Source organism: Acomys russatus, chromosome 17, assembly GCF_903995435.1.
Source record: "Acomys russatus chromosome 17, mAcoRus1.1, whole genome shotgun sequence".
NCBI lineage: Eukaryota > Metazoa > Chordata > Mammalia > Rodentia > Muridae > Acomys > Acomys russatus.
Window position 1 is genome coordinate 10,677,353 of NC_067153.1, and position 8,422 is coordinate 10,685,774.

The window sequence follows — 8,422 nt, forward strand, 5'->3', positions numbered from 1 at the left end:
AATCATTAACTTGTCTACTTAGAAAAACATGAATACAGAAAGATGAAAAGATGTGTTCATCTACTTATCCACCTTCAAACGCATCCTCCTGTGTGTCCATTAGAAAACAGTGGAGAGATGGCTCAGAGGTAAAGGGCACTGACCGCTCTTCCAGAGGTCCTGAGTTCAATTCCCAGCAACCACATGGTGGCTCATGACCATCTATCATGAGGTCTGATGCCCTCTTCTGGCTTGTAGGTGTACATGCAGGCAGAGCACTGTATACATAATAATAAATAAATAAATCTTAAGAATCTGTTTTTAAAAAAAGAAAAGAAAACCGTGGATATTAAAAGTCCTCTCCTGACCTGACCTTTCCTTCTCCCATCCTCGGAGGTTCTTAACAATTCCTAATGAATACAAGTTCTGAGGATTTTCTATACTATATTATTATTTTTAGGACATAAACAGGCTAAGCATACAACTACCATTTATTTTACACCTGATATGGGCTTGGAACTATGATAATACTTTACTATGCCTTTCTGTAATCCTAATAACACCACCATGTTGAGAGAAATTTTCCCACTGTATAGGAAAATACATCATCTCAGAGAGATCTAATGAGTTGCCCAAAAATGAGAGAACTAGATTTTTCCTGATCCAGAAAGAACAGGGATTTGGCAAAACTTGTGAACCAGGCACAAATTATAACAGATGTCGGGAGGAACATGTTTGTCATAAATCAAACTACCAATGACGTATTTAGGAATTTATAAGAGGAATAACATAAAACTCAGAACATTATCATAGTAACAAAAATGTATAAAGACAGACAGAAGGAGAGTGCTTGTCTCTGGCTAAGATCCCAGCACTAGAGCTTGCCGGGCACCGTAGATTAAAGCCAGTGTTTGGACTTCTTCTCATTTGTAAACAAATGGCTATCGTGAAGCAGCATTCGGGCTGGACAACATGTGTGAGCTGCTGTGTCACCAGTTAGAACGTCGGGATTCATTCTCACACTGAAGACGGTGCAGTACTAGATGACGGTTGTTAGCATTCTGACCTCAGACTGAGGTCATGTAACTGAAAGACAAAGGAAGGAGCTTTGACTGCTGCTAAAGGATGCTCGCTCTGTCAGCCACATGATTGCACCCTACAACAGAGCCTGCTTGGAGAGACTGTCCCTGCTGATCTTATGTCAGCAAAAGGATTTTATGGAATACAGGAGCTTTCTTCGTGCCGTTCTTCTGTGGTTCGTACGTGGGGATTCACTGAAAAAGAACAACTTCCGGTAACAATTATCAGACGTGAGAAGTTACGGTGTGGTTGGAAGAGTACATGTAGGAGGCCACAGGTTAAATTTTCAAGTTGTTTCTGAGGCTACCAAACATCCATATCCCGGTATATAAACTCCACAACAAACTCCCTATATCTACGACCCGGCATGAGCCCCCAAGTGCTAGGTTTTGAGGGAGCATGGATGAGGAAAACAAAGGCAGCTTCTCAGTCTCAAAATCCCCATTCCCACCAAATGAGACTCAGTGGAATACTCAGCGTCTGTGGATTCTGCTCAGCAATAATTTTCATAATAAAAATTACACAATTTTCATATTTATTATATAACAGTAATAATTTGTGCAACAATAAATCATATTACACCCTATGCTAAATTTTAAAAAGCCAGCCTATGCTGTTAAAAAAAAATGATTTAATAGAGAGTAATGAGACAAAGAACTCGTGAATATAAATTCCAAATAAATCATGTAACCCTCAGTATAGTTCTGTTAATTGTATCAAATGTGCCATACTCACGGTAGATATTAACACTACTAAATAAGAGTAAATCTCTATGGCAATTCTGTACTATCACGGTGAGGTTTTTGTTTTTGTTTTGATGCTTTAATTACAAAACTGTGTTGAAGACTTTCGTGGGTTCCTTGCAATAATTAAATATATTGAGAAGGAACAAAGTCCTCTCCTCACTCCCAGGAACAACTGGGGTGGGGCCAGGGCTCCCTAAGGTGAGGGAGATATGAAAGGGACCCACAACAGATGCAGAGCAAAGGGAATGCCATGGGTCCGGGGCCCTTGAGCACTGCAAGAGGAAAAGAGAATCCGAGGGGTTCTGCTCCACACACCCAGGCAAAGAGCAGGAAGGCTGAACACAAGCCACGAGGTTGCCTCTGCAACTCATTTATTTATCTTTTCATGTTTCTGCTGCAAGCCTTCCAAGTCCCTCCTCCTATATTATAGAGCCCACCATTTCCGCACTTTGCCCAACCTGAGTGTCTACTTTTGTCATATCCTGTCAGGCACACTCACCAAGTTACTTCTGGCCATGGTGGCAGCAGTGGCTTAGACCTGCCTCTGTGCCATCCTTCTGTTTTGCCCAACATTGCAAGCCTATTGTTTTCTTTTAACCTAACCTCTTAGAACACTGAAAGACTATTTTCATATTTTCATATTTTCATTTGAAATCATTTTGAATTCCCAAGAAATACCTAACACCGCATAGTCTTATTGATTTACATGTTTTGATTTCATCAATTCACAATAGCATGGATACCTCTGCTATAGTGAGAATTCATCCAGGGACACCAAACTAAACAGTGCATAACACCAAAGATTTTGAAATCTAGAGTTGGATATAGAATAGGCCTTGAAAGTGCAGTGGTTCTTATTTTACACATGGCCAGTTGCTGCTTACAGATACTAAGATCTGCCAAAGACTTAATGATTACAAACTATTTGCCTGGGGGATACCATCATGACATGGATCCCAAGACCATCACCGGAAAGAGTCTATTGTAAGCCTTTGTGCTGATGGGAATTGGACATTCTCGATCAACTTCACACTTCCTGAAACTTTCTACTTAATGAAAAACAAAATGACTTGAACTGTGTGCAATAAAATAATCTTAAATATTGATATTCCAGTCATATTATCCAATTACATACTCTCAAATTAAATTCATAGGTACAAAGTATCTAATATACTCTGCAATTAGTTTCCAAAAGTCTGTACTCTTTTTAATTTGAAGTAAAAAGAACTATTTATTTTTATTTTATATCTATTAAGTGTTTTTCCTGATTGTGTGTACGTGCACCATAAGAGTGTATGATGCCCAGAGAGGCCAGAGAAGGGTGATAGGTCCCTGGGAACTGAAGTTACAGATGTTAGTAACCATGTAGATGCTAGAAATCAAACCCTGGTCTTCTACAAGATGAGCAATTGATATGGACCACTGAGCAATCTTTCCATTCACAAGTTCTTAAGTTGGGAATGGTGGCATACAACAATGTAATCCCAGCACGTGAGAGGTCAAGAAGGAAAAGGAACATGATTTCTGTAGTTCTATGATGAACTCCTATTTTTAAAACAAAACAATTGTGAATGTACCAGCATAACATAACATGGGAATACCATTGACTCAGAATTAGAAGAATTAAGTTCAAATTCCACCACTGAAATTTCCTAGTCTCTCATTCTAGGTTTAACAGATAGCTATGATTCTACAGATAGATAAATTAAAATAGTTAGATAAGGTCTTCAAAAATCTTAGATACCTACAGAATGTGGCATTTAAAGATGTTTTTATTATTGTAAAGATTCATTGACAATGAGACAGGTTAATTCCTGTCAACACCCAGCCTACCTCAAAGAAGATGATGAGCATCAAAGAACCTCCTTATGGAGATGGCTTCAAATGTGGCAAACCAGCCTATGGACAAAATGTCCTCGTTTCTACTACAGACAGAATTCTGCCTAAAAATGTGAAAGCTTGGATGCAAGCAGAGTCAATGGCTAAACTCTTCCAAGACAGGGTAAGCAAGTCCTCAATAGTTCCCGCCTCACAAATATGTCTGTCAGATATATTGGGCCAGAAGGCTACAGATGATGCTGCAATGTTGTAGAGAGTTTTGGGTGACTGTTCAGGCAGCAAACTGACTCTGTCATTTTTTTTTATTTTGGAAGCTGCTAATCTGCACTTCCTATCTACTCAGGTAATTACTTTTATTCCTTCTCAAGTCTCTGATAGGGATGAAGACCAGATAGTTTATTTTCACAATTAAGCTTAGTTGTTTAGGTGTTAAGGTAGATGTTTTAAGTTCATAGAGATAAATTATGATAGCTACTGATTTACATTCAGAATTTTAGACTCTCCAAGATAGGAAAGATGTTTTCTTCAAAGTTGCCAAATACAAATAGGCAAAACACTATGAAAGTAACATTTATATAATTCCTGATTGTTTCATGGTTCTTCTTGCTGTAGGTAGTTTATTGTATATAATATATATATATATATATATATATATAGTAATAATATAAATGTACATGTAAAAAAGAAAAAATTTTTAAAAATAAATTTCCTAGTCTCATTATTAGTTACACATGTTTCTGAGAAACAATTTTTTCATCTGTAAAATGGGAATACTGACTCCTTAAGAGAGTTTTGAAGAATTAAATAAGTGCCTGTATGTGAGTCACCAAGCACAAAGTTTGACAAAAGTAAAGATTCAGTAGACACTAGAGTCAAAAACATTCTAGGATATAAGAGTAATGATACTGGCAGAGGGAGAGCTAGAAGATAAGAGTTTTTGTATAGTACAGAACTACCCAGACGAATTGCTCATCAGATGAGTGAAATTCAAACACCGTCCCTCCTTTCCCAGGGAGACTGAAACCTCTATTGTAGCACAATCAAGAGGGATGACAAAAGAAGTTGAGTCAGTGAAAGTTTATTGACTGATGTTGAAATGCTCTCAAAACTGGAGCCCCAGGAAATAACTCAGAGTGGTAAAGTATGTTTCTATAGCACAAGAAAAAAATTCTTATTCACATCTGACATATTAGAAATTGTACAGCCCAGTGTGCTTATCCAAACGAAAGACTTGTCCACCCACTTTCTTTTTCAGTTTGAAAGTTGCTTTTTGCTCGTGCTGAGTTTATTTATATGAGTTTGAGAGTTCAAAGCCATAAACATTTTCAAAATAAAAGAACTCAGTAAAAAGCGTGCTCAAGTCCCATTAGAGGAAGTGAGCTGTGTAACTTGGGGCTGCCAAGGTAAGCCTCAGATCAACCTCTGACACGCTTTGGAAAGTCAGTCCACTGTGTATGGTGTCATTACTGGTATTGATCCCAGTTGTATGAATTCAGTGTTTCAATGTCCATGACAGCACCTTCCTTGGTAAGACAAAGTGCACAAAGGGTAGCAAAGCTAATATGTCAGGTGGCTGAACTCAAAACAGACGTGTGCTCATTTCCTGTTATCCACTTGAGATCCATTGCTCTCTGCAAACAGTTCAGACTAGGCTGCTTTAACAGCAACAGCCCAACTATGACTGTTTAAGTGAGATAAGTTATGCCTGAGCATGATCTGAACAGGGGCAGCAATAGACGTGCCAAAGTGGACAGAGCAAAGCTCAGGAGACCTCAACCACACACAAAGAATGACTGGCAACTCTGGAATACTATAAGCAGGAGAAACAGTCACTCCAAGGAAGAGCACACCAAATAGTTATCCAATACGAAGTGTTCAGATCTGAAAACATATACACAAGTAACGTTATCAGACCATGCAGGTTGTATTTATATATTTAATGTCACAAATATACATATATGCATGTGTGTGTGTGTGTGTGTGTGTGTGTGTGTGTGTGTGTGCGTGTGTGTACAAAAGAGAGAAAAAGAGGCCAAGAATTTGAAAGAGAATGATGCAGTGGGATACAGAATGCTTTGGAAGGAGGAAAGAAATGTAGGTAATCTAATGATTGTATAATCTCAAAAGATAAAAAAATTTAAAAATAAAAATAAATATTTGTGTACTTAGGAATATATGTATATATATTTACCTATATGTATGTATCAACACTTAATGGAAGAAGAAGCAATCAATGTGGAAAAGAGCAAGGAGGTTTATAAGGGAAGTTTTGGAGAGAGGAAAGGGAAGAGGGAAGCATAATTGTATTGTAATTTTTTTAAATTATTGATTAAAAAAATAGTTCAAGATTGATTTATAAGTTACAGTGTTTAACGTGATTTCAATTATCAGCATTTTTGAGGCCATGGAATGAGAAAGCGTCCAGACCTAGCAGCCTTAACTCTGGCAGTACCAGACCATTGCAGGCATGATTGTTGTTTATGCTTCCTAAGATTGACTTGTTATTTGCCACCTGTGGACGCAAGGACGGTTAAGAATATGTCACCCCAGCTGGGCAGACATATTCTCCTTTAAAACTTGTGGCTTGTGAGAGTAGAAGGGAAAAGTATGAATGGGTATACTCTTACCATTTCTGGTCACTGACCACTCAAGAGGCAACTGGAAATTTTGAAGTAAATGCCTACATCCCATGCCATGTAGTATGCACCTCTGCTTTAATCCAAAATATTTAGTAATATTTTAGAGTGGTCTCTTTGTAGTAAATGCAAGAAGCCCACTTCTTCTCTGTCGGCACACTGGCACCAATTATAAATCCCACCCATGGATAAATGAATTGAAGTTATTATCTTGTCTTACAATGGCCCCACTGAGGAGCTGCCACCCTCTTCTTCCTAAAGAGATGAATGCTAGGGAAGTAAGCAATGGTCAGCAGTGCTATAAACTTATAAAGTTGGGATTTGCACTAAAAGGCTCCCAACTCCTGCGTCCTTATATTCCGTGAGTTCCCTTTCTTTGCTGTCTTCTCCAAGCCTCACCAATCACCATGAGGCAGCTTACTTCACTCTGCCCATTTTTATCCCATCTTTCAAGTAGCCCGTCTAAAAGATACCAAATGCAAACTACTTTGAATAAATGTTCTTTTTTAGTGGGATAAGGACATATTACTTAGTCTTGAAACTTAGCCTTTTAGAGAGCCTTTCCCAGAAAGGATTTGACAATTAACCTTTAAAATATTTTAATTTAGTGAGCTGATAGGAGGAAATTGGTAGAAAATTAGTCAGTATCTGTTCCAAGACATTCAAGTGCGGTGAATAATGGCATAGTTACAAGTTAAGTTTGCTTTCATGGATAATTAAGTACTATGTCATGGAGTTGAGAAAATTTAAAAGTTTCCATGACTGTTCTGTATCCTTTAGCTAAAAAACTATCTGTAGAATACCCAGTATGCTTCTCTGCTATGAATAATTTGGGTAGCTTTGTGGTACTCTGCTCCTAAAAATGTAGCATTCCTCTTAACAAATCCAAGGTCATCCTGACCATTAATTTTGTCTCTTCCATGAGAAGACTAACAGCTCTTCCCAGAGACACACAAGATTCTGTCATGTACCTTTTCTGGTGAATGAAGAAATTCAAACATTAAGTGAAAGACTGAAAGCTGTAGGCACAGAACATCAAAACTGTACAAGGGTTTAGAATTAGACACAGTCACTGATTTTCAAAATGAAACTCAAAAAAAAAAAAAAAAAAGAACTCTCACAGAGCCTTGTTGGCAAGAGGAAACGATCTCACCAGCAGTGGAAGTGAAGGTCAAAGGAGGAGTTATGAGGCATGGTGACAGAAAACTCTCTCGGCTCTGTTTGAAAGTGTCTGTATTTCTCAGAAAGGATTGTTTATTGAGGTGGCACCTACCTCATCATTGTCCTCAGTGTGGGTCATGGAGAACTAAGAATATTGCATATTCTGTCACATTATTCAAAACATAGAAAGCAAAGCTCACGTATACTCTAAAAAGTAAGTATTTTCACTTAATTTTTTAAAAATTATTTATAAATTAAAAATATTATTTTAAAAAATAATGTGTGTTCATAAGTGTGCATGAAGGTGCATATTCTCTTACAGAAGCATTCATGTAGAGGTCAAAGGACAACTTGGAGATTTATTTACTTCTCTCTTCCACGATAGATCCTGAAAATTGAATTTACGTGGCTAGGTTTTATAGACAAGGACCTTTACCTACTAAGCCATCTCACTCACCCTTGTCTTTGTCTGATGAAGAATTTCCCCAGAAACACTTGACCATAGAAACCTCAATAAAGCAATGTTTATATCATACCCCTTATTTCCAGATTACACAGGCTTTCTTTTTTTTCTTTCTTTCTTTTTTTATTTTTTTTTAATTATTCACTTTACATCCCAATTGCATCTCCCTCCTAGTCCTATCCTCCCTCACTCCCCCTCCCCCTCCTATAGTCCTCAGAAAGAGGGAAACCTCCTCCCCTATCATCTGACCCCAGTCTATCAAGTCTCATCTGGACTGTCTGCATCCTCTTCCTCTGTGGCCTGTCCAGGCCATCCCACCAGGGGAAAGTGATCCACGAGTGGGCATTAAAGTCCACATCAGAGGTAGCCTCAACTCCCCATATCGTGGGACCCACAAGTAGACTTACACAGCCTTTCTACTTAGTGACTCCAACTTTCTTTTTTATATGACCTGAGTCAGAGATCAACACTTGGATTCAAAACAGTTCCAACCAGCATGAAAATCAGCCCCAACAAGG